The sequence below is a fragment of the Parus major genome, chromosome 3 (assembly GCF_001522545.3).
Source record: "Parus major isolate Abel chromosome 3, Parus_major1.1, whole genome shotgun sequence".
Classification (NCBI taxonomy): domain Eukaryota; kingdom Metazoa; phylum Chordata; class Aves; order Passeriformes; family Paridae; genus Parus; species Parus major.
Window position 1 is genome coordinate 88,072,135 of NC_031770.1, and position 26,200 is coordinate 88,098,334.

At 38.4% G+C, this 26,200-nt stretch overlaps 1 long non-coding RNA gene across 4 annotated transcripts in view; it reads right to left on the reverse strand.

Moving 5' to 3' along the window:
• Positions 1–2,562: 2,562 nt before the first annotated feature.
• The window catches only part of LOC107201682, a 173,056-nt gene continuing 149,418 nt past the window's right edge, over positions 2,563–26,200 (reverse strand). For 2 of the 4 annotated variants that reach the window (XR_001520339.2, XR_001520341.2), the window contains 5 exons: positions 23,674–23,790; positions 19,753–20,004; positions 17,864–17,921; positions 6,381–6,572; positions 2,563–5,868 (listed from right to left, as the gene is read on the reverse strand). This is a non-coding gene — a long non-coding RNA (uncharacterized LOC107201682). The remainder of the gene's footprint in view (positions 5,869–6,380; positions 6,573–17,863; positions 17,922–19,752; positions 20,005–23,673; positions 23,791–26,200) is intronic. The other 2 variants (XR_001520340.2, XR_001520344.2) reach the window with 2 other exon arrangements.

Consider the following 26,200-nt stretch of genomic DNA (forward strand, 5'->3'; position numbering starts at 1 on the left):
ATCAAAGATTCACCAGGTTCCCATATGATTTTGCCCCAGCTGCTGCGAGAACCCTTTGTTTTTTCCTTCCCTGAGACAAAAGACTGCACTATTTTTTCCCTCCTCCACATCACATTGCTGCCATTGTGGTTAATTTTTCTCTTTCCCTGGCATTTAGGGGTTTTTTTATTCTGATGTGGCTGTGTGTATGCAGAGGGAGGGGGGTTTGACACTTCAATATCTAGCATTTGTTCACCAGTTCTTCTCATGCAGTGTTGGCACTTTAGTCAATAAATGGTTGGGTTGTTTTTCACTTTCATCCACTGGTCTTAATATCTCATTGGTAGAAAGGGATTGTTGGAAGTGTTTTTTGTTAAAGGAAACACTTATTCCATAGTATTCCACACCTAACCAATTTGTTTATAAACCATGAAAAGTGGCTTCCCTTCCTTCTTGGAAACATGCTGGCTGCATCAGCCTCAGAAAATGGGAAAATGGCTGTTTTTACTCCTCCTCTTAGGGTTACGGGTATGCTTAGGGTTAGGAAAAAAGAACAAAGCCCTGAGGTCCAGGGACACTGAAGCTACAAAGCCATGCCAAGGGGTGCGTGGCACTGCCTACACCAACATGGTCCTTTGAACACCTTCCTCATGGAACCAGCCATGTGCTGGCCACCTCAGCCTCAGAGAAAGGTGGCTTTTACTTCTCTGTTCAGGAATAGGGTTTAGCGAAGGGTTAGGGCTCAAAATCACAAAAGTCCTAGAGCACCACGCACATTACAGCTACAAAAACAATACCTTGGGGAAAATGGCATAGCCCTAACTTTATCTCCTCCAAAATTTTCTCACTGGCACCAAAAATGTGCTGGCACATAAGATGTAGCAAAATACCCCTTTTGCTGCCTCGCCTAGGGTTAGGGTTACACCTAGGATTAGGGCTCAGAACCCAAAAAGCCCAGAACTCATGGGACTCTACAGGTACAAAAGGCATGCCAAGGGCAACACTAAACTACTACAATGGAGACCCATCCACACTTTTCTGCTTGGCACCAACCTAAACCCAAGTCTGATTTCCTGCTGTCCCTAGGGTTAGGGTAATACCTAGGGCTAAGGTTCAGAAAACCACACAGCCCACAGCTTGAAGCACACTGCAGGTGAAAAAGGCATGCCAAGGGGAACACAGAACTGCCACAATGAGGATAGATCCACAACTTTCTGCTTGGCACCAACCTGAACACAAGGCTGATTTACTGCTGCGCCTAGGGTTAGGGTTGTGCCGAGGGTTAGGGTTATGCCTAGGGTTAGGGTTCAGAAAAACCACAAAGCCCAGCTTGATGAAGCAGGTGGATAAAGCATGAGAAGGGGAATTCAGTGCTGATACAACATGGCTCCCTCCACAGATTTCAATTTGCTCCACCCTCACCCCCATGAGGTTTCACTGCTCTGCCTAGGGTTAGTCTTACGCCCAGGGTTAGGGTTCCACCTAGGGTTAGGGTCCAGAAAACCAAAGCCCAGAGCTTCAAGCACACTGCTGCTACAAAAGGCACACCAAGGGGAACACAGGACTGATACATTTTGCCTCCCTTCACACTTTACTGGGCACCACCCTCAGTCCTGTGAAGTGCTTTGCCTAGGGTTAGGGTTAGTCCTAGGTTTAGGGTTCAGTAAACCACAAAGGTCAGAGCTCCAAGCACACTCCAGCTACAGAGGGCATGCCAAGGTGAATACAGGACAGCCACAGCATTGTTCCCTCTACACCTTTCTGCTTGGCACTGGCATCACCCCCATGAGGCTTTTACTGCTGCACCTAGGGTTAGGCCTGTGCCTTTGGTTAGAGTTCAGAAAACCACGAAACCCAGAGCTCCAGGAACTCTGCAGCTGCAAAATGCATGCTAAGGTGAGCAGGGCATTTCCCCAGTATGGCTCCCTCCCCATCTTTCCTTGAGGTATGAGCCATGTGCTGGCCATGTCAGCTTCAGGAAAAGACTGCTTTTCCTGCTCCATTTAGGTTAAGGGTTAGGGTTTAAGAAACCCACAAAGCCTAGGGTTACAGGGTCTCTGAACACCAAGAGGCATGCTAAGTGGAGCATGGCACTTGCACAATATTTCCTCCTCATTTCTTTCTCCTTTGCAGCAGCCATGTAATGTGTTCTTGGTGTGGTTTTCCATTCCCTGATCATCTGCTCTCTGCCTAGAAATTGTTGCTGTAGCTTTAATCTTTGTCTGTTTGAGGGGGGAGCCTTGGGGTTCTTTTTTGGGCTTTTTTAATACTTCAAGCTCTGGAGTCTGTGGTGCCCTGACTACAGTGGTACTTTGTTGCTTATCTAGCTTGTTTTTTTTGTTAGATTAGGCAAGTCATTTGGGGTGGTTTTTTTGCTTTCCCTGTCCTTGAAGACTGCGACAGCAATCCTTCATTTGCCTTTTTATTTTGTGAACTGTTTGGTTTGGTTGTCATCCGAGATTAGAGAATAGATGGGAGACAAAGTGGTTGGGGGACCTGTGGAAAGCCAAGGGGCTGCTCCGTCTCAGCCCCAGACCTTGACTGACACAGTGAAAGAGAGGACACCAAATCCACCAGCTTCATCTGCTCCATAGAGGAGACCAACATCAGTGATTCACCAAGTGCCTGTCTCTATTTCTGTCAAAGTGCTGCGGGACTTTTTGGGCTTTTTCCCCTGAGACAAAAGCAGGCACCATTTTGTTTCTCCCTGCTACATGACTGGTCATTGTTTTTTTCTTTCCCTGGCATTTTTTTGCTTTTTTCCCCTCCGGGGGCAGCGTTGTCACTGTGTGAGGTAAGGCTTCAACAATTCAATACCTAGCATTTATTATATTTTTCCTGGGCTGTGCATGTAATCTGTCAATAAATGGTTGGGTTTTTTCATTTTCATCCACTCTCATTCATTTCTTGGCGGGGTGGGATTGCTGAAACCCTTTTCTTTAGAAGAAACACTCATTCTAGAGTGGTTTTCTCTTAAACTTGTCTCTAAACTGAGACAGTAATGAAATCACTATTGGCTTCAGTGACACAAGATCCAAGCCAAGATTCTTGTTCCTCTATCCAAAATATTCTAAATCCTACAGCGGAATTAACATCTAAAACCATAATTTTTTTGTGTGAATAGTTTGGTGATATAATTTCTTTTTGTTATAAACACATATTACAATTATTAGCTTTTCACAAATATTAAAATGGATGCTATATGTATAATGTTAACTTTGCTATAAAGATGTAATTTTATTTCTACTAAACTTAGACATAGAAGTGAAATAGCTGATACAGTTATGCTTGTGGTAATTGAACTGCCTGCTTGGTTGGGATAACATCCAATGAACATATGATGAAGACCCCTGCTCCTAATTTGCCAACTATCAGCACTTACCATCTGTAGGAAATATGGACCAAAACCCAAGCTAGAGGTGATAATAAGAACGGACTTCAACCACAGCCAAGAAATGCGCATGCTCTAAAAAGGCGGACTCGAAGACGAGCCATGCTAAACAGTTCTTGGAACATGTAAACTAGTTTGGGGAAAAGTTTAAATATGCATAATTGTATATGGATATGCAATTGGCTGATGCAAGAGAAAAGGTATGTAAATGGTGTCTCTGAAATAGCAGGTGTGCTCTCGGCCGAATGCCAAGCACCTGGCTGCTAAAGTTTGCTTTATTATCTTTGTCTCCTAGTGTCCTTTATTAAACTATTAAATTTTACCACGAGAGTGAACCTCGTTTTTCACATTTCCAAGGTGAATTACAAGGAATTAAAGGTTTTCACTATGCCCTGTAGTCAGAATTCACATGGGCCAAGTGACATTTTCTTTTGAAAGGCAAATGTTGCATTTTGTGACAGAATAAAGGTGTTTACAATTCTAAAAACAATCTTGTCAGTAAGAAAGAAATATATCTGCTATTAATTGCCAAAATAACAATGGTGTACATTAATCAGAGTAGTAAAGATAATTGAAAGAAGATTTATTAGCGATTAATCATAAATTATTTTAAAATCTTTTTGCTTTTTAGTGTTGTTTTCTGTTATTACAGCAAAAAGTTTAACCAAAACCATAGCAAAACAATCTGCTTTTCCAATTTCCCCCACTTCCTCACAGAAGAAACTCTAATCTGAATGTTGAAATTTTCAAAGATTATTATACACTCTGTGCTGTGCTAGAGAAAGTTAGTGTTAAGGTATGTCTGTGGCCTTGCTAAAGATTAATTTACCTCTAGACTGAGATACCATTTTGAGGTTTTCTCACAAAATACCCTGTTCTCAAAGAAAAATCAAGTTTACTAACGCAAAGGAAAATTACAAATTGGAAGTGGAGTTGGAGTGAAATTGATGCAAAATTTCAATTTGAAAGGATACAGACTGATTTTGAAAGAGAAGCAATTTTTGGTCAAGAAGTATCTAGTAAAGTATGGAAATAAACCAGAAATTATTTCTTTTTTGAATTTTCACCACAGACAAGGCTTTCTGGAAAAGTATTGGCTTTACTGACAAAAAAAGCTTGCATAGCTGGGGGAAAAGGACAGCTTTGAAGTACACAGAAAAAAAGGCAGAAGCCTTACAGTTGAGTTAGTCTAAGCTTAGCTTGATTATCTTAAATAATTAAGATAGCTTAGGAGAAAGAGCTGATTAGAACTTGGGGAGAAGAGGAGGAAGAGGAGCATTCTATTAACCCTGGCATGACACAGAAACTATTGCTTATGAGACACTGTTAAATTAGCCATGTGCTAAGAAATTTCAATTTCTATTGAGTTCATTACATGTAATATCCTTCAGAAATTAAAAATAATTATTATGGAAAATAAAACTATTAAGTTTTGTTCCATGACTCATATTTCAAAGACCACAGGGAAGTCTGTTTTATTGCAGCTTAACCTGTTTCTCTAGTACAAGATCTTTCTGATAAGTCTTGCTTTACTCACATGCTTAAAGTCTAAATCACAGCTCCATCAGCAGCATAACATAAACAAACAAACAAAAAAAATCAAATTTCAGTTAATTTTAGTGAGTAATTTAATAACATGTAAGGTTAACTTTATTATGGGATCTCCTAAAACAGGCTGAAGGATACGGGACAATTTGGTAGGGTTCTAGGAGTGTATGCACTTCCAGAAAGCATCTTCCAGTTGTGATAGGTTTCATCCTTTATCTGATCAGCTCCTGCATCTTTTTCAAAAATCTGTGTGCAAAGCTTGTCTCATATCTAAGAGGAAATACCTCCAAATTTAATCCTTAAAACAAATCTCAGTTGTGATAGGCCCACAAAGAAATATGAAAGCATATTGGGATTACTGTTTCCAAACATGAATGAATTATTAAGAGAAACTTCAAACATAACTGAATGCTACAATTACACAGTCAAATTTATCTTTCCTTTTCATCTATTGTATCCCACCTTTAGAAAGGTTGGCACCACTGACACTCCTTACCATGAACCTTCAATAACACCTTTGAAAGTTAAAATCACTGTGCCAATATTGATTCATGAGGAAAAGAACCAAATGAAAGCAAAACATTTTGTAGAAGCCCTAGAGCCCTCAGACACAGTCACAGCCCTGTAAACACAGGCAATTTTTTATTTTTTTTTAAATTTTGCATTGGTTTTATTTAATGACCAATGGTCATATTTTAATGGTTTTAAGTTCAGATAATTGGATGAGATACAAGATCTATCTTTGGATCTGAATCTGCTTTGTAACAGGTGAGGTCTTCATTAGTTATGCTTAGAAGAAAATAACACTCAGACTACACTTCTGGCAGATGTGCCTGCAGTCAATCTGGTGAAAAAAACCATCAGAGGGTATACAGCATAAATTAGCAAACTGCTCAGAAAAACACGAATGATGTCTCCAGAAACTTCATTCCAAGTCTTAAGAACAGGGTCTAAGAAAGACAAATACAGAACAAGTTACTTTTTGGTATTATTTTTGCAATTATTAGTATTGTTATTTTAAAAAATTCGTTGTATTATTGAAATCTGGCAAGTCATGAGGGAAATAAACATTGTATCTTTATTTTATCAGTTAAGTTATCCTTATCATCATATACTGGGGGAACACATCTGTCAATGTCACAGTTTGCATATGGTCTCAGAGCTGTACAGTTGTTCCATACAATACTATAATTATTTTTCCATTTTAAGCGCTTAGTCACTGTCAGTGATTCATTGAAAGTTGATCATGTTTTAATTTAGGAAAAAAGACTATGAACTTGCCTGAATTCAAAATAATCCATATTGCTGCTTCATGTGCTTACAACAGTGCTTACATTTTCTGTGGGTTAATCAAGCAAATTTCATGAGCACTCTGATATAATTAATCCAACAGGGCATGGTTGTTTAGTAACTGAATATTAGTTATTGCCAGAAAGGCTGAATCCTAAATAAATCCACTTACAGTGTATTTAGGGTGGGTTCTGGTCTTCTATTTGTAAAACATGGAAGGAAAACACATACAAGTAGAGTCTCAACAGTAAATATGTGATTCCACTATAGTGCATAAACAGAGATCCACTAGGTCATTTTTCAAGTAGCAGTATTTTTTATAATTTCTTATCATCTCTTTGGAAAATGATCTGTTGAATAACACCTGCATGGAAAGATAAGAAAAACAAAAATACATTCTATTTGGAGACAGGACAGCAAGCACACCAACAAATGTAAAGAGGCATAACACAAATGCACAGTAATTGTAAAATTAACCTCTACACAATTTTTACCCCTTCTCATTTAAGATTGATATGACCTTTTCTATTTCTCCTGAACCCCAAGAACAGGTCTTTATTCACATGTGCTCACATGTGCAATTTCAGCTGAGGAAGAACAATTATGAGTGTAAATAAAGCCAATCAGTTTGAAACAGGTACAACAGCAAGTACACACAAGCCAAATCACTGCAGAGACCACTGGTCTTTTGGACACAGATTTGCATCTTGCAAATCCAACTATAAAATGCTACACAAAAGCTCATTCCTCTTTCAGATATTCCAGAAATTCCCATGACACTCACAGAATTAATTTAGGTATGGAAATAATTTTCTTCCACGTAACCAGATTCTAAAATAGTCACTTTGTAAAGTAAAAGTTAGGGCTATTTCAGACCAGTGTTTCTGAAAGAAAAAGCTATTTCTAAACATAAATCCTGCAAGGAATATTCTGTTGACAGTGGTTGTTTTACCACTCAGTTCTAAAATTGTTAAGTTCAAAATAGTTCTATGTGATAACTTCAGAAAACCTTAAATAAAGAAACAAACAAGGTTAAGGGGATTATTGAGGGTATGACATAACATGGCAGCATTTTATAGTGTTTCTTTAGTGAAGTCACTTCATATATTTGTTTTCTTTAAGCTGTGGCAGAACATTCAAGCCCTTCTCTGCCATAAGCAGCCATCTGTCACATAACTGTCTTTCATATTTTCTTTCATTTCTGTGTAATAGCATGCATTGACTGAACACATGGCCTAGAAGGTGGACAAATGTCTCCCCTGGCTAATATGAGCTATTAAGGGGTGTTTGCTGATGTAAATCATTATACCTCTCATCCTTCCTTCAAGCAATTATCTGTTAGCTCAGGAAACCATCAGAGGAGGCTCCAGGTCTGTGGTATCTCCCTCATTATTCTCTGTAAACCAGACTGGCCAAGGCAGTAGTCAATCTGACCTTTCTTAATCTTCTCCCAGAGAAGGACAAAGGTCATTCTGCTTTTCATCTAAGTACAGCTGTTAAAAATAACTGCCCTACTGAACTGGATGAATCTAGAAGGGAGGTGTGGAAGAAGAAAAAGTCGTTAAAGGTTTTCAGCATTTTACCATTTGCCTCAAGTATTCTGCAATAGTCTTAATTAAAGAGAATATTGAGGAGAAATGGCTAAATAGCAGTGGAATAGCTGGACTATCTAAACTTCAATACCTAAAACAAATAGGGGAAATTCAACCTACTGACATATTTTATTTAACACAGATGATGCTGGGTTAGATGAAAGAATAGGGTTTTAAGACCCACACAGATCTGATGGTAATCCTGATAAGCTGAAGAAGAAATAGAAGAGAAAAAAGAAAACCATTCCTTACAGAGAGGGGGAAATTTCACTCCAAATGTTTCCTTAGAAGACTGTGCTCTTTCCTCTTTTAAGACTTCTACTGTTGCAGAATAATGCAGACCACTCTTAGTGAAAAAAGTATTTGTTCAGCCTTTCTTGTCCAAAGCAGCTACAGTCTTTTTGACTCATTCATATCAGATTCTGATTGTCTTTTGCATATTTGTGAAAATTCAGCACATGCAAAAAGTGACTCAAAAAGGAAGCAGAAAGTACCATGCTTGAAAGAAACCATCTTTATTGGTTTGCTTCCAGGATTCCTTGAACTGCATCACTTTTTATCAGCGTTATCATGGAGATCCATATTAGCAGAAAACAGGCTTAGGGATCTTCAAGTCAGATATCTTGGAGAGGAGTGCTGCAGTTCTGTTGTGTTGGGGTTTGGTCACAAACACAAATATGTCATGGCATACTCCTAATAAACCTATATGAGATCACATAATTAAATTAACTTGATAGGATCACGAGGCACATGAGTAACTTATTTTTACACTTTAGGAGTAGGTTTTATATATACACCAATAGAAAAAACATCAGTTCCTTCAGGTTTTTATATTACTACAATATATCTGGTCCTGGGTACTTTCATGGTCAGCTGTTTTAGAGTTTGTTACATCACTTGTCCTAGTATTTTAAATTGCAGGTAACAAAAGCTATAATGCAATAATTATCTAATTAAAGACAACTTAGTAACTACAGACTTAGTCCCTGTCAATTATAGGTAGTAATTTTCTTCACATAAAATACACAGAGCCAGACTTGCCTATTAATACTACAGTCTTCAGCATGCTTATGTGATTTCAGTAGTGATTTCATTCTTACTAAGTGTTTGAGGCTTTAAAGTGCAGCAAAGAAATTACTTAGAACCTTGTTACATCTCAGACAAACTAATAGGGCAGCCCCAAAATATGACTACAAACTTTGAAATTCTACAGATGGTTGCAGATACAGATGTTTGTGGCCTAAGTGAATTGCTCCAGATTCTTCCCTGTGTTACAGTTAGATAGGTTGCTAAGAGTCTTTCAAGACACTAATGTTTTTTGCCGTATCTTCTCCAATGCTTTAACCTTTAAGACAATTTTAAAAGGTCAGAGTTTTGTTGTCAGGTGTGTCAGGAGCAAGTTCACCCACTGATTGGATACAGCTTAACTGTCCCTGCATGCACCTGGATACAGGGAACACTGACTTCCCACATCTAAATCATTTTACCAGAACCATGGACCAGTTTATAATGTTAATTTACCTTTTTGACCAGCTTGCTCACAACAAGGCAATTAAAAGCACAAGTTAGTGGTTGATTCATTTTGATTTATTTGAAATGTTCTGCTGCTTTTACAGAGATTTTTGTAAAGTCCCTAGATACAGGACTGTGATAGATTGCATTTAAGAAACAAAGAAAAACACCTAAGAAGTTAACGCTGCTGGAGGCTGATGGGAGTTTGTCTCCTAGCCAACAGCTGGCCATTTCTAAGAATTGACAGAAGTTTTGACCATTAAAAAGTGAGATCAAGCTGTGAACACCTTAAGACCTAAGCCTAGAAATTTCTTGCTCTCTTTGGTTTCCAGCTTTTGAAGAGTTAACAGGGCTCCGGTTCAGCCTCCTCCCCCCGCCAGGCCGGACAAGGCCGCAGGGGGAGCGGGGCTGGCCGGAGCTCTGGGGTTCCTGGGGAGGATGGAGACTGTGAAGTGACAGGAGCCCCTACTGCAGGGCTCGCTGGCCCTTGTACAGCGGGGCTGCCGGGTCAGGCCGGTCCCTGGCTCGGCTGCAGTTTCTGCCGCTGCTGGGTTTCACCAGAGACTGCCGAGTAAGGAGAGGGGGAGCCATTGACCTGCAGCGTGCTGAGAAAGTGGCCACACACCCCCAGAGCAGCCATGAAAAATCTTCCAAAGCAGACAACTCCAGCTGCTGCTCCGGCAGAGATCACAGAACCATCTACAAAGCCTGTGCAAGATTTTAACTCCTTCATTACCCAGATGAGACTTGCAGAGTCCTTTTTTTCCAGAGAGAGGGGGGGGAGAGAGAGTGATCAACAGGTAAAGAGACAACATAAACTATCAAAGACAGTGAAGAAAGGAATTAAGCTTCAGATGGGGGAGAAAAATAAGGAGATGCTTTAATAAGTTGAAATATTCTTTAGCTTAAACTATGGAGATGGACAGTAGTGTTCTGAAAAAACTCCTTTAATTCATGAAAGAGTATTTTGGGGAGTGATGGAGTATTTCAAAGTGTAGATCTAAGCAAATAGTGAAGTAGTTGTGATCCTATGAGATGCTGAAACAGCAAAAGAGAAGTGATAGTTGTTGAAGATTTGTGGCCCTTAAGAGGCAAAGAGAAAACTTCTGTTTTCAGAGATGCTCACAAAGTCAAATGAAGAGAACGTCTGCCTTTGAATAAATCATCCTTAAAATTACACCCCTTGACTTATGACACTTCAGAGTGGTGTGGAATGGGAGGAGAGAACTGATGACAGAGTTTTCTGGGTGGCTGGCATCAGAAAAATAGAAAGCCATGAGAAAATTGTTTTCTTGTGAAAAATTCCATAGATTGGCAGAAGAGAACTTTTTCTCTACAAAGACTGATGAAAAGACTATAGCAAAGTTAGGACTGTTTTAAACACCAGGGTTTTTTTCGTCTTTATGTTGTCATGTGAATAAGGAGAATGGTTGGGTTGTGGGGGAAAAGGGGTTTCTGGAAGTTTTATACTGGTTTCTTATTCTTGTAGTTTAGTTAATAAATTTTCTTTATTCCTTTTAAGTTTTAAGCCTGTTTTGCTCTTCTTCTAATCCATATCTCACAGCAAGAAATGAGTATGTTTTCTAGTGATATTTTTAGCAAACGCTTTGAAACCACAACAAGGACTTTGCTTCCAGAGAAAAATAAACCTGACATTCCAAGGTTCTCACTAAGTGCAGTCACCTTCCTTTTTGTCCTTTTTTGTAGGGCCATATTGTAGTCTTAAAACAGAATGCGTCCTTCAACCTCTCTCCAAAATATTTTTTTCCTTCTTTGTGGCAGGGGAAGGATGGTTAAACTACCCCTATTTTGCCTGCCCAAGGCAGAAAAAGCAGAATCTTCCCTCTACAACTGTCTTTATTCACCTCCATGTTCAGCCATGACATATACCTACCTACATTTTGATGTGGAACCTTATTCTGTCTTCTAGAAAATCAGTCTTCTACAACTTAGACATTCTTAAACCCATACATACACCCTTCATGCTGTGTCCCCACTTTTAAGTGTATTTAAGCCGCGGGGGTTTTTCAGCAAGAAGCTGAAAGGTTTAGACAAAATGGCAATATTTTTTAAAGTGTCGGTTTCCTGTTTGCTCAGAGGTCAAAACATATTCCTTACACTCTTGCACCTACAACATATTCCTTACACCTATGATGACCTCTGAGCCTAACAGAGTTATTTCCTAGACTCTGAATAAAATGTATCTAAGGTAAATTGCATGGCAGTAATTAGAAAACAAATTCTGCTTTACTACTGCTATCTTCCAATTTTCCCGCTGGTCTTATTTTCCTTACATTGATCTCCCACAAAGTGGCAGATTTACTTTAAAGTGTTTCTGTTAATATTCATGACAAAAAGAAAACTGCTTTCCCTAGTAAATGGCTGGTTTGCTTTGCCTGTAGGAGAAATGCCAGCAAATGGATGGAGTGCATTTCTTCAGATACCCATGTTTGTCTTCTGAATGGGTCTTCTTTTTTGCATGTGATGCTGTGATATAAAATCAGTAGAAAAACTATCAGTTCCTTACAGGTAACCATTTTTTCTGGATGCTTGGTTGAGAGTAGCTATATAGTGAATATACAGTGCTGGGGAGAGGCATTAAGATTTATCTCTTTTTTTCTACTTCAGGAGGTCTACAGAATCAGGAAGCTAATTTCCCTCTCACCAGCTACTTATTTTCTTCAAAAAGATGAGTAAAGGAGAACTTCCATAGGTACAATTAAGTTGGTTGTTTTTGTTTTTTGAAAGGAAGTACCCTTAATCCAAATGCCTCAAACCTATTGAAGTACCTCACTTGGAAATCAGTGGAAACTAGGTAATTGAATCACTGGAGTTGATGCCTGCCTGGCACTAATTCAAGTAATTTTAGGCCTTTTCAGAATGAGTATTTAAGCTCCAAAAAGTGGCATTCTCTATTTCTCTATTGGAATTATAGACTTGTAGTGTAATTCAGGTATGAAAGGACCTGAGTAGGACTCCGGTTTAACCTTCCACTCAAAACAGGCCCAGACATGGGATCAAAGCAGGTTGCTTAGGGATTTACCTAGTCTGGTCTTGAAAATCACCAAGGTGATCACCAAGGAAAGATGGTGGGCAACTTGCTACACTGCTGGGCTATCCTCATGAAGAAAAAGCTTCTCCTTATAAACAATTTAAACTTATATTTCAACTTACAGTTTTACATCTTATCCTCCCACCAGGAAGCACTGTGGAGAGCCTATGGTCTCAACAGCCACCATGTAAGGATTAGGGTCTGCTCTTTTGTTACCGTGAACCCATCTAGTCTCCAGGCTGAGCAATCTCCAGTTTACTCAACTTTTCCTCATAGGGTGAGTGCTCAGCCTTCATTTTGGCAGCCTCAGCTAACTCATCCTAATTTGTTGAAGCCTTTCTTGTACTGAGGGCCTAAAATTGGATGCTGTGTTCTAGAATCATAAAACATGCTGAGTTCGAAGGGACTCATCAGGATCATCAAGTCCAGCTCCTGGCCCTGCACAGGACAGCCCAAGTTCCACCATGTGCTTGAAATTATTGCCCAAATACTTCTTGAAGTCTGTCAGGCTTGGTGCTGTGATTGCTTCCCTGGGGAGCCTGTTCCAGTGCCCAACCACCCTCTGTGTGCAAAACCTTTTCCTGATATCCAGCCCAAACCTCACCTGACAGCTTCCTGTCATTTCCATGAATCCTGTCATTAGTCATGAGAATGAAGACATCAGTACCTGCACCTCCTCCATATGAAGATGTTAAAGACCTCGATGAGGTCTCCCCTCAGTCTCCTCCAGGCTGAACAGACCAAGTGATCTCAGCTGCTCCTCATATGCTTCACCTCCAGAACCTTTACCATCCTTGTGGCTTCATTTGGACACTCTCTAATAGCTAAATATCTTTCTTGTATTGTGATGACCAAAACTGCACATGGTATTCAAGGTGTGGCCTTGAATATCAGTGCAGAGTAGAATAAGGTTTAACAAATGCTAAGAAGAGGAAGATAGTCTCTTCCCTCTGTCAATTTGCCATGATTTTCTTAATGTATGCTGTGACACTGTTGGCCATCTTTGCTGCCAGGGCATACTGCTGGCTCATGTGTTACCGTTCAAGAGCTCAAGAGTTTTAAGCAGACCTGCTCCCCAAGCAAACCCAGCCTGTACCATTGCAGAACATTCTTCCTTCTCAGGTCAGTGTTTTCCACCTTTCCTTTAATCATATGTGGTTCCTGTGGCCCACTATTCCACTCTGTCTGGTACCCCTTGAATGACAGCTCTGTCATTGATGGCAATCCAGAAGCTTACCTGTTATTTAAAGATAGATTTGTCTGCTGTCTCACCAGGAATATTGGGTTTCTGACCACAGACTCCTACCACAATGCCACCATCACTCACCTCTCCTCTGGTCTTGACCCATGAGCTCTCCCTCAGCCTGTTGTCTGTCTTATACAAGACCTCCCCATACAAGAGCTGCTATTTCATGCAGAGAGAACCTCCTTCAGCCCCCCTGCCTCTATCTTCCCTGACAATATTCTCTGAAGGGCTTGTACCTGTTCATTGCAGGTATCCAGCAGCAAGCTGTCCCAGCATGTCTCAGTCCCCCTTTGCATTTCTGTTGGGAGCAGGCACTCACTACATTTTGTCAGGTGTATCCCATTGCTCTCATTCTCAGCCTTTAGGGCATTTTGTGTTTGTAAAAACCAATACCCCATCTAAGACACAAGTTTTGTACCATGTGTTGACCTATGGAATTATTGTAATCCCCCCATACCCCAAACCCTTCTCTTAGATCAAGGAAGCACCTCCAGGGCTCTCATTGCCCATGGGCTCACCTCAATACCCTGCAGCCCCTCCTGATATCTTCAGGATCTCCCGTGGCCAGATTGCTGGTGACCACATGGATGAGCAGCAGGGAAGTCAGTTAACAGCAGTGAAAAAAAGGGGAAATTAAGAAATGTGAATGTTTTTTAATGGAAATTTCTTAAAATGCTTTCATTAAGATTCATTAAGTGGCTAGATTTCACTTTCAGAAAAATATAATCTGTTTGAAAAAAACTGTGGCTTTTCAATCTTCATGGTCTTTTCTCTCAACTGACAATAAGACAACAGGACAACAGGACAAGTTGTGCTAGGGGAGGTTTAGTTTGGATATTAGGAAAAATTCTTCTTTGGAAGGTTGTCAAGCACTGGAAGAAGTCACTCAGGGAAGTGAGTACCCCAGAGGTATTTAAAATGTGTGTAGATTAGGAGCATGGTTTAGTAGTAGACTTGGCAGTGCTAAATTCACATTGGACCCAATGATCTTTAAAGGTCTTTGCCACCTTAAGCAGTTCTATGATTCTATGATACCTAAGAAAAACATTTAGACCATTTAAGAGATTATATATGTGGCCCTGGTTCTGTTTTCAAGTTCATGGGGTATAAACCCAAAGGCATTTCATCTAAGAAATGCATTTTTAATTAAGGTGAGGGTTCTTCTCAGTGAAGTCTATTTATTTAATTTGTAGCTCTTCTGGCTTTATATGATTGTAACTGAGAGCAAAATGTGATTCATTACAGCCATCCCCATGTTTTTTTAGTGGTTTTTTTTTTAATCCTCAGCTTTATCAAGGCCTTTCACATGTCATGCTGATATTTACAGAATAGCCAAAGAGCATCTTTATTTTTAGTCAAGGTTCTCCTTTAAAACACCTTGCCAGTATAATGCGTCTGTGTTTGATTATCTAATCTATGTGTAGATCAGTCCTCTCAGGAAAAAATGTTAACTTGTTCCCAGGAGGCCAGAATAGCTGTTATACAGACATTTATCTGCATTCATCTCTGTTTTTGCATCTTTGTCATTCTGGTAAAATAGATTTCTTGACAGCAGAAAATACTTTGTATTTATATCCTAGTTTCCATCCATGGATCTCAAAGCCATTTTCCAATATTAACAAATATAATTGATAATTAAAACAAATCAATCATCTAGACAAATATGATTATCAATATTTTTTGGGTAGGGAAGTCAAAGTACAGGAAGCTTAGATTACTTGCTCAAGGTCATGTTGGAGACAAAGAAGATGAAGATGTGAAAAAAAGTTAGGTTGTTAGAACTCTTAAATAATTTTCAATTCCAAGCTATAAAATAGATAGGCTAGAAAAATTATATTTATTGTCACAAATATTTTGACATTTTAATTAAAATAAGCAAACCACTAATCAATTTATATTTAACCCATTAAATATTTTTTGGGGAAAAAAATGAAAGTATAGCAAGGTACAAAATTACCTTTTTAAAAGCATTATTCAAACATGTTTCCTTAGGACACATCCTATAAGGAGACCAAGAAGCTAAAAGCAAGATTTATGTCCCAGCATCATCATCACTAGCGTATGCAATCTGTGTGCTGCAAATATTTATGTACCTACTGGTAGAGAGAGATGAAGCAACTCTAACATCAATATTAATACACAAAACTAGGAGCTATACTTCAAACAGGAGTGGGAGGTTTTTAAATTAGGTATTTGGTGTTTGCTACATGGCAGGACCTGAGGTCTCAAGGGAAACTCACAGAACTCTCATAAAAGAAACACCAAAAAAAAGAATTAAAAAAGGAAGGGTTTATGTGGGAAGGAGAGGGAGACAGAATGCTTGGCCTCCAGCTACAACTCCAACAGAGAGGAATTGTCCCTTTGGTCCATTGCCATGTATGCCAGCCTTGTGTAATTATTCTAGATATACAAGACTGTCTCAGACAGGACTACATACTTGTATTTAGGCAATCCCAACCCTCACATCCCTGTTTATCCTTTTCACATAACTCAACAGTGACATAGAGGTGCCTTTAACAGTACAAACAAAACCAGATGCTTCCCATTTAGCAGGAATACTTTCTTTATCAAGTACATGGTAAAAAAGAATGAAATCCACTGCTGGAAGTCTCTGCAAAATCTTAATATCCAAACTGTATTTCATGATAGTTATTAAAACAGTTTGGTGGTGTTCTTCTAAATCTCTGTCAATCCCATCATGACCCTTTAATTCAGGTAACAAAAAAGAAATTATTTTTGTGAGTCTTGTATCGGATAAACAGAAAAATAGCAAACTTGAATCAATATGCTCTCTGTTTCTATAACCACCATACTGGAGTAATAGAGAAAAAATGCCTTCTGTTTTTCACTGTCCTTGTTCATGCAGTCGCCAGTTTGCTGATTAGAAAGCAGAGTATGCTTTCCTTGGCATTTACCCAGTTGCTGTCTGGACTGAAAGGTTATAGAAGCACACATACCATGGCTCTGCAAAAATTAAAAAGGCCAGCAAGTCACATATCCTCAGTGCCTGAGGCAGAGAAAATACTGTTCTCTTCTCAGCTTCTTTCTACCTTGAGTCTTCTGAGGGAGTGTCAGACATAACTTATCAACGTGCATTAGCAACTTTGGAGATTGACAGTTTTATTCATTTTCTTTGTCAGACTCTTAAGTGCAATGTAGCAGACAGCATATGAGACTACTTCTCACCTACAATGCGTACCAGAATTTCCACCTGGAAACCTAGCCCCACCTTTCCATTTGATTTTCACAAAATGCAAAATATATTAAACCCTGAGACAAGATCTAAAATTCAATTCAAACTGATAAAGTTAATTTTTTGGATTAATGTTTTTCAATGAGACTGTATTCTCTAGTCATATATCAGTCAGATATTTTCTGATTTACAGGAACCTCCCTGATTAAGTAACACAACAAACAATCAGAAAACAAATGTGCTGAAAATGTCATTGCTCAGTTTGTAACAGGGCCCTCCTACATTGTCCTTGGGGGAAAAAAAAATAGACCACAGTCCCAGCATATTCTATTTTAGTAAGACTCAAAATTCCATAAGTCTGAATGGCCAGACTAATTCTTTGGCTCAGACTAGTGCAAAAAGCAATATGCATCTGTGTATGTCTGCTTGAGGACAGCCTCTTGCAGTTGTACCCAGCGTATCCCAGGAAATTAGCTCAGCTGTCTTAAACAGTTAAGTCAGATTAGACCAGCAGAATCCCTACCTGTACAGACCCCACAAGAGCAACAAGTCTGACATGACACTGAAGTTTTTCACAGGACTGAATCCAGACAAAATGGCTGGTTGGAAATAGTAGGGTGGTTAGGCTTCAGGGGTTTTATATAGAATGGGATTCATTGTGAGTTTTGTCCTTACTGAGTCTAGACTAGTCAGAATTCATCAGACTGGGAGGCAGATCATAATTAACTGGCAGAGTTTTCAACCCTTTTTTGCTATTTTGCAGCCCTCTTCCTATACAAAGTCCACCACTATCACAATTTCTGCATGCATTCTGTGCCTTCCTTCCTAAACCAGGCTGAGGTTTAACAGTGAGGTTAGTCTTATCATCCTAAATTTTTTACCCTTTAAAATCCTTTTCAATCCCCTGTATTTGTTCCAAACCACCTTGGTATTTCTATATAGCTCCCTAATGTCTCCTCTATCTGTGTAAGGTCTGCTGCTGATTTAATTAGTCAAGTGCTTGGCTTACACCTGGGCACTGCCAGCGTTCATAGTCTAAGGACTGTTGTGTCTGCCTTACCTGTAGCATCAAATCTGGATTGATATGTTCTGAAAACATGCTCTCTGTTCCCAGCTTCCTAAAAAAAACATTAAAATCTTGGTACAAGTGGTCATAAGTACTGAGGTCTATGTTCTTCGTTTTTACTGTATTAAAACCTGCGCAGGGACTGGGTACTAAACACTGATCCCAGGAATTCTGAGTGTCCACCACATCAGAATGTACATCAGTAGCAGATAGTTATGCCCCAGGAAGACATTTAGAAGTGTTTGGTCACTGTACTAATACACAATCCATAACAGTTTAAATTCTTTACATTGTGAACATGACAAAGAAAATTGAATGAGTTTTCTTGGATGAACTTAATATATTTTCCTTATCACTTTTTAACTCAGCTTAAAAGATGATACAGCAACTTTCAGGTAGAGAAGGAAAGGCTAAAAAGCATGTAATTCAGCTCACAATGGATTTTACAGGCCTCAATGGAATTAATTACTGAGAACTTGCACATGTAGTAATTAATTTCATGCAATTCAGCACCATCTGCAGATGCATTATTTCCTTTCAAAGCTACTATAATTTAATGTAAAAGAGAAATTGTTAGGAGTTTTTAGGCAGCAAAAGCTTTTGTATCTTGTTTATGCCAAAGAAATTAGATAAGGAAATTAAATATTATTTGAAAAACATAACCTCTTTTCCTATTAAAGAGAAAATACCTCTCAATTGTCAGTAAGGGGACTGTTTGCAATTACAGAGATTTGGGAAAAAGAAACTTTGATTTAGGATTGGTTTGTCAAAAAAATTAGTTGGGTTTTTTTTGGCAGCAATCACATGATTTGCAGGTGAATTGTACTATTGCATCTACCTTTGTACCAGCTGCAAGCATAATCTATTGAATATACATCCCTCTGATGAAGTATATTCCAAAATTACTTTATATTATTTGCTAGTGAGATATATAAAAATCTTTAACTACTTTTCATTAGCTTGAATATAACTTACTCTGGAACAGAAAACAATTGACTGCAGCAAATGACATGAGCTGTTTTTCTCATATTCAAGGGTGGAGAGGGTGCATTTTTTAACTCCTATTGAGGGTACACATGTACTGAGCAGGAAATTTCATCAACCAAAACAAATTTAAATTAGACAGTGTCCTGAAGCATTGAAGAGTATCCCTTAATTGCATCTTTAAAGTCTGTAGATTTCAACACCAGAAATACTGTCAAAGAGCATAATAGAACAACGTACCCTGTGCATCAGCTGAACCATCTGTTTTGTGCTGGAAACTCTGGAAAAATCAATTCTAACTTTTTCAGGCATTCCTGTAGCACCTAACACAAGGGCTGATTCTGCTGTAATACTGTGACTGGGAAAGAGTAGGCATTTGGGACAGGGAGGCTATCCACATAGCACAGTTTTTGTTGTGTGATCTTAGGCAGCATGCATTGTTCTTTGGCAATAATAATAATAATGAATAGGTTACAGCCCCATCAATCTGTGCTCATTTAACACAGAGTCACATTATCACGGAAGGGTTCCTGTTTTGAAAAAAATTATGCAATTATTATTTGCATTTGTTAGCACTCACAGTATTCAACTTCATCTGACAGCTTGTTGTTTTCTGTACAAAACAAGCTCTGTGGTAATAGAGAGCTGAATGCACTAACCTTATAATTGCAACAGGAGGCACAAGGCCAGTCAGGTTCTGTATATTTTCCTCCTGCTGATAGAAGCCTGGACATGGTTTTCCTTCCTGAAAAATACCCATTGAAGCCTTGTATCTAACAAGCAAACTAGATAACAGCATTAAAACTGCATTTGGAGCTAAAGGAGATGCCATCATGATAGTCACATTATGGGAATAGTATGAGGCAATACATATGATTAATTTTAGAGCAATCACTTACCAAAGCAAGAAGCCGTGAACAAGCAAAAACTCTTTCCAATGCACTTTGCAAAGAAAACATGAGGACTTGCAGACAACAAATCTATAGTCTTCCTACAACAACCACTTTTAAACAAGTAGGGTGTCTTCACTTAGAGAAGCAAAGATGGTGAATTATTAAGCAATTACAGTGAGGTGTCCATATTTTTAGATCCAGCTTTTTGGATATGTACTGAAATAGAGCTTGAATTTGAATATGTAAAGTCCCACAGTCCTTAAAAAAAAATAAATAAAAATTTGAAAGCATGAACATGAATGTAATATTCAGGGAATAGGGAAATAAGGTTTTCTGAAAAGGTCCTTGAAATCACACTTTTAAATATGCCAGAAGAATCGATTCTTTTTGTACTGTTCTTACTGCCACTGCCTTCACTGATAAGAGAAGAGAAGAGATGAATGGTTTGAGGGAGGGAAGACAAGAGATTCGCTCATTCTGCAGCCTTAAGATTTCCTCAGGCCTGGATTGACTGTCATTTCCTGATCTTTATGAGATGTTTATCACAATAGGTTATCACCACCATTTGATGTCTTATATATTCCTAATGAATATTGTCATTCTCCTTACTGTGACAAAAAGGCAGAGTCATGTAGTAAAGGCAAAAAACATCACGGATTTAATACATTTGCATAGAAATATCTTCATGCTATGACAGAAAAGGCTCAGAATGTATACAGTCTGATGATTAAATTGGGAATTGCCAAAACAAGCAAACAAAAACATCTTGCAAATCATTCTTCCTCCAGGCAGATTTAAGATTATGATCTCTCAGTTCTTGGTGCTGCTGTACATGTACAATTCAACCTCATCAAAGTCTTGATTTAGAGGGCTTAAATTCAATTCATTGCTCACTTTTTTGATGGAAACAAAATTATTTAGACCACTGAAATGTTACCATTATTTCTGGATGACCTTAAATAAACAACCGATGCAGTAAATTCATAGTTACTTAGTAAAGCTTCCATTTTATTTAAATAGTGTTCAGCTTGCTCATTTCTGTTAACACATTGTGGACTGTGTGGATTCTTTTTTATGATGTAACAAATTACCCATTATTAATATTATTAAACTGTTTCTTATGGAACTGTGTCTGTAATCGTTAAGGCGACAATATTAGAACCATAAACCCATAAAAGCTGTCTTATGGAGGCCTCGAACCCTAGAGCAAACATCTTGTGAGGATTACATGGCTCATCACTATAAATGTGGACACAATAGTTAATACTGCAGCAAATGAGGTAAACAAGCCTTTACCTGTCGCATATGCTCGAAGACTGATTCTTTTGGTCTCTAGATGCTGTAAATGGTCACATTTTTCTCAGCTTGTGGCCTTATTACAAATGAAATCTCTCTGTAATATCTTCTTTTTGTTAGCCCAAATAAATATTGGTCTCAGATAGAAGTGAGAAGGTAGAAGTTTTTATCAGTTTAACGGTACATAGAAGTACATTAAAGAAACACGCAGAAAAAAGTGTGTGAGAACAGTAGCAACACACAAAGGAGCTGAAATCTATTAAGAGGCGTATGTGGTACACTTGCTCTTCTTATACGAGCCTTTGAACTGTACCCCTTTAGTTCATATAAGATTCATATAAGATTCATATAAGATTCTAAGTATGTGCAAGTCTCCATAAGGCCTTCCTTTCCATTTCCCTAAAGCAACAGAGACAAGAAAGTGAAATAAAGGTGGATTGAATTATTTCCTGTTTTAACTTCCTTCTTCTCTCCATTAAAAATTCTCCCATGTTACTTTGCACAGTAAACACAGTCTCGGCTTGGCACAAAGGGCTGTTTCATAGCAGTTCCAGTAGAAAAAAGTATCCTGAATGCAAATATTTATATGTAGTAAACTCTGATATCTTCCCTGAAAATTTTTCTCAAGTGAAACACTTTGCATTAAATGAAATAACAGCTATTTTTCAAATTTTTAGGCTTCAAAGAAGAGATGAACATATTCAAATAAAAATAATTGCTCCTTCATCTAATTTGTTCATATCACTGCAGTTCTATTTTGTAGATTGCAGCTGCTTATAAAAACAAAGGCATTCAATATCAGGTATTATTACTGTAATATCAATATTACTAAAATTTAATTCTGCTGACAATAAGGTCATAAGACATATTTCTCCATTGTCCTGTTTACAGCTGGGGTACAGCTGACTTTCTTCCTAGTAGCTGGTACAGTATTGTGCTTTGGATTTAGGATTTTGGATTTAGGAGAATAGGGGTAAAAACGCACTGATGTTTTAGTTGTTGCTGAGCAGAGCTTACTCTAATTCAAGAGCTTTTCAGTTTTTCATGCTCTCCACTGAAGAGGTGCACAAGAAGCTGTGAGGGAGCACAGGTGGGAGGGCTGGTCTGGACTGGCCAAAGGAATATTCCATACCAGGCAATGCCATTCCCAGAATATAAAGCAGAGGAGATGTCTGGGAGCTGCTGGTCACTGCTGGGGAACAGTGTCTGTCAGTGGCAGTGAGCAACTGTATTGTGCATGGCCTGTCTTCCCTGGGTTTTGTTCCTCTTTCTCTTTTTTACTTTTCATTTTATTTATTATTTTATCATTTATCATTTTTATTTACTTTGTTTCCCTTATTAAACTGTTCTTATCTCTACCTGTTCATTTTTCAATTCTCCTCCCTATGCCATGGAGGGGAAGGAAGAGTAAGCAAGTGGTTGTGTGGTACTTAATTGCTGGCAGGATATAAACCAGGACATCTGTCTTCTAGCTTTTGTAACTATTTCTTATATATAGGAATTAGTGATAGAAAGGTGATAGAAATTATATGCTTACTTTTAATGTATTTCAATTTTTAAACATAAAAGTACTTGTAATCCTGATGGGTTATGTAAAGTTATAGATGGATAAATAAACAAAGAGAAGCTAATAACTCTGAAGTTTATATCCTTAAGAAAGTGAGATAATACAATAGCCTTCTAAAAATGCTTGAGACAGTGTATTTGCTTTGGGGTCTATTTCTTTGGAATTTAGTGGATTTTGACTCAAACTTCACCTTGCACATGATCTTGAAATAATCTTTTAATTGATCTTGTCACACTTTATGGACACGTTGCACGGCAAAAGATGATGCCTGCAAGATGTTTAGGACTTTAGATAATGAAGCTACCCATGAACACTTTTAAACAAGGTAATATGCTTTTGTCTCATGGTTTAGCTATTGCTGTGGCAATTCCTGACATCAGTGTTGCATTTAAATTAAGGGTAGTAGCAAAAGGAAATCAGGTTTTCCATGTCATAGAAAAACAGCCAGTAGTTCACATTCTCCTGGGAAACAGGAACCCAGATGTTCTCAACTTTACCTAAAGTCTGTTTCAATCCACCTCAGATCATCAGGTGAAGGCAGTCAGTGCAAGTACAGTGCAGGATTAAGTATGAATACAGTATAGTATAAAGTACAGTTCTCTTTCCAACAGCACACTAGAGAAATGTAGCCAGCAAAACATCCCTAGTAGTTTCTGATTCTTATAACCTGCAGGAATTCACAACTAAGTCCAGTGAAAAAAGCCCTCATCACACTGTTGACCAAAGAATATATTAATGACCAAAGAATATACTAAACTGAGAGTTTACAAACTACTGTGATAATACTTAAATTATCATAATACTGTGATAGATACTTAAAGTAATACTTAAAGTAATCCGAACTTTAAAAAGGTTTGCATCCAGCCTTATTCAACAATTCCATTTGTGACAAAAATGACAGAGTAGACTGGAGTTTTTTTTAAACAGGAGGTTGGTGGGAATGTGTGTATTTTAGAGGCTAGGGTTCAGTTCAGAATGGTATTGACAGAGTAGATAAATAGCCCAGAAAATTATCTGGCATGTGAAAATGGAAATAGCTAATCATAGCCTGCTGAACAACTTACTGGATCTTTGGAAACACTTTCTTTGCTGTATCATTCCTGGTCTGTTCAGCAAGATCATGGGTTCAGTTTTAGGAAACAGAGCAATTAGAAAAACTTCAGAGCATCAGATGCATAAATCTGTTAAAAAACAAACAAACAAGCAAACAAAAATGAAACAAAACTGAAACCTGATGTTGTTTAGCATAAAGTAGGATTGTTTGAGAAAAGAGTTACAAAAATAGTCTCAAATTCCCTAAAGGCTGCAGCAATAAGGAAGAAATTAATCTCTACTTGACATACATAGTTGAAATGAAAATACAAGGAACAATAATAGAGGTAAAACATTTTGTGACCAGAAATGAAACACTAATAGATGACCATGAGCCTGTGACACCTTCACTGTCTGAGGTCTTAGCAAAAAGTTGAGCAGATCTTAGAAAACAAGAAATGGAATAAATAAATAAATAAATAAATAATAATAAAATAAAATGTTACCTTAGGGTAAGGCACTTGATTAGGTGACTTCCGAAGGTCTCTCTCCAATGAGCTTTTTAAGGTATGGCAAAATTTTAAATGGCCTTTTGTGTATACACTAAACTTTGTGCCCATTCTCCCACCTCACTCTGACACATTTTCCTCTCATATATTTTCAAGGAAATGTTGGCTTTGCACCAACCAGTTTCATCTTATGCATCTTCTTCAGCAATGAAGCAGGGCAACAAAATTTAACTTACAGCATCAGAGTATAGTAGTTTTCTCTGTATTTCAAAGCTACTCAACCAAGTAACAAGATAACTGTCTTTATTTTTACACCAGACATGCAATTTTTGTGCCTTTCTCAGTCACTGTCATGGCTGAGAAATGCCACTCTCAGACCCCAGGGGTTTCCTCCCTGCAGAGCACAGCACCAACCAAAGGTTTTGAGGGATGGGTAAGATCTTTCTAACCTGCCCTGTGGAAGCAATGACAAGATGTTTAAGACTTTAGATAATGAAGTTATCTAAAGCAGGTTTGGGATAGAAAAGCCTGCACTGCATATTCTTTTCTGGTCCCAGATGCAGCTTGCTAGATCATGGAGAAGAGTGATGACCCCAGTTGCACCTCACATGTGTTGGTGCTGCTGGCTGCACTAGCCAAGACCTCGTCCTGTCCTGGGAGCTCCATGATTAAGAACTCAATTGCCCCCAATTTACACATCCACCTGGCTGCAGTCTGGCCCTGTGGCATTGAAAGAATAGACATGAGGATTAGAAAATTCAAATACTTCCTCTTTATGACACAGTATAAATAAACAAGAATGAAAGATTTATAGTACATTAAACATTGGAGAATTCAACCACTATAAATATAGTGTACTCTTGAAATTATAGTGACAATTTGGAAGTAATTGAAGGATTCTATGTGTAAATGTGTCTCTATATACAGGCAGGTTCGTTCACCTCAAGTTGTAGAGAATAAATAACATGCAATAGATTTTATACTAAAATGACACTCTAGAGAAAATAGAAAGCAGAAGAAAGACAATGTGACAGAAAAAGGCAGACAAAGGACACTGTAAAAATGCTCAGGGGGGAGAAAAGGAGAAACAAGAAAAATAGGACAGTGTGCTAAGGGAAACACCTAGGCTGCAAAAAGGAGAAATAAAGTTTGGTTGATGTTGTATGCTAAACCAAAGAGATTCAATGAAAGGGACAGATGTAAAGGTGAGAAAATTAGGAAGACATATGACAAAAGAGAGTAAAGATAACAGACTAGTATAGAGAAAAAACAGTTAATATTATGTAAATATAAATAAAGCTATTCATTGCTAAAAGAGAAGAAGGAACGACTGAAGGGAGAATTCAGGGTAGAATGGACATTCCTTTCTTTAGGCAAAGAGACTTGTGTAAATATGACACATGAGCAAGTCTACAAAAACTGCAATCTTTTAGGAAAAAATGGGGAAAAATGAGTCTTTGCACCAATGTCATAAAAGCCCAGGATTTTTGGAAATTAGAAGGACAGTGGTCAAGGAAGGTGATTCTTCCCCTCTGCTCCACTCTTGTGGGACCCCAACTGCAATGCTGCATCCAGCTCTGAGGTTCCCAGCACAGGAGGGACATTGACTTTTTGGAGAGAATCCAGAAGAGGGTCACTAAGGTAATTAGAGGAATGGAGTAACTTTCTATGCAAAAAGGGTAAAATAAATGGATTTGTTCAACCTGCAAAAGAGAAGTCTTAGGGTTCACCTAATGGTGGCCTTCCAGTGCCTAGAGGAGGCCTACAAGAAAGATGGAGAGGGACTTTTTACAAGAGCATGTAGTCATGGCACAAGGAAGAATGGCTTCAAAGTGAAAGAGAATAAGTTTAGATTAGACATTGGGAAGAAATTCTTTACTGTGAGAATAGTGTGGCACTGAAACAAGTTGTCCAGAGAAGCCAGTGATTTTCCATGTGCCCATTCATCACAAGTGAGCCCAAGGTAATATGTACACAGATTAGATGCAGGAGGCCATAGAGCATCCAGAACACTGACATGGGGTTGGGGACATGACATAGGGTCTACAAG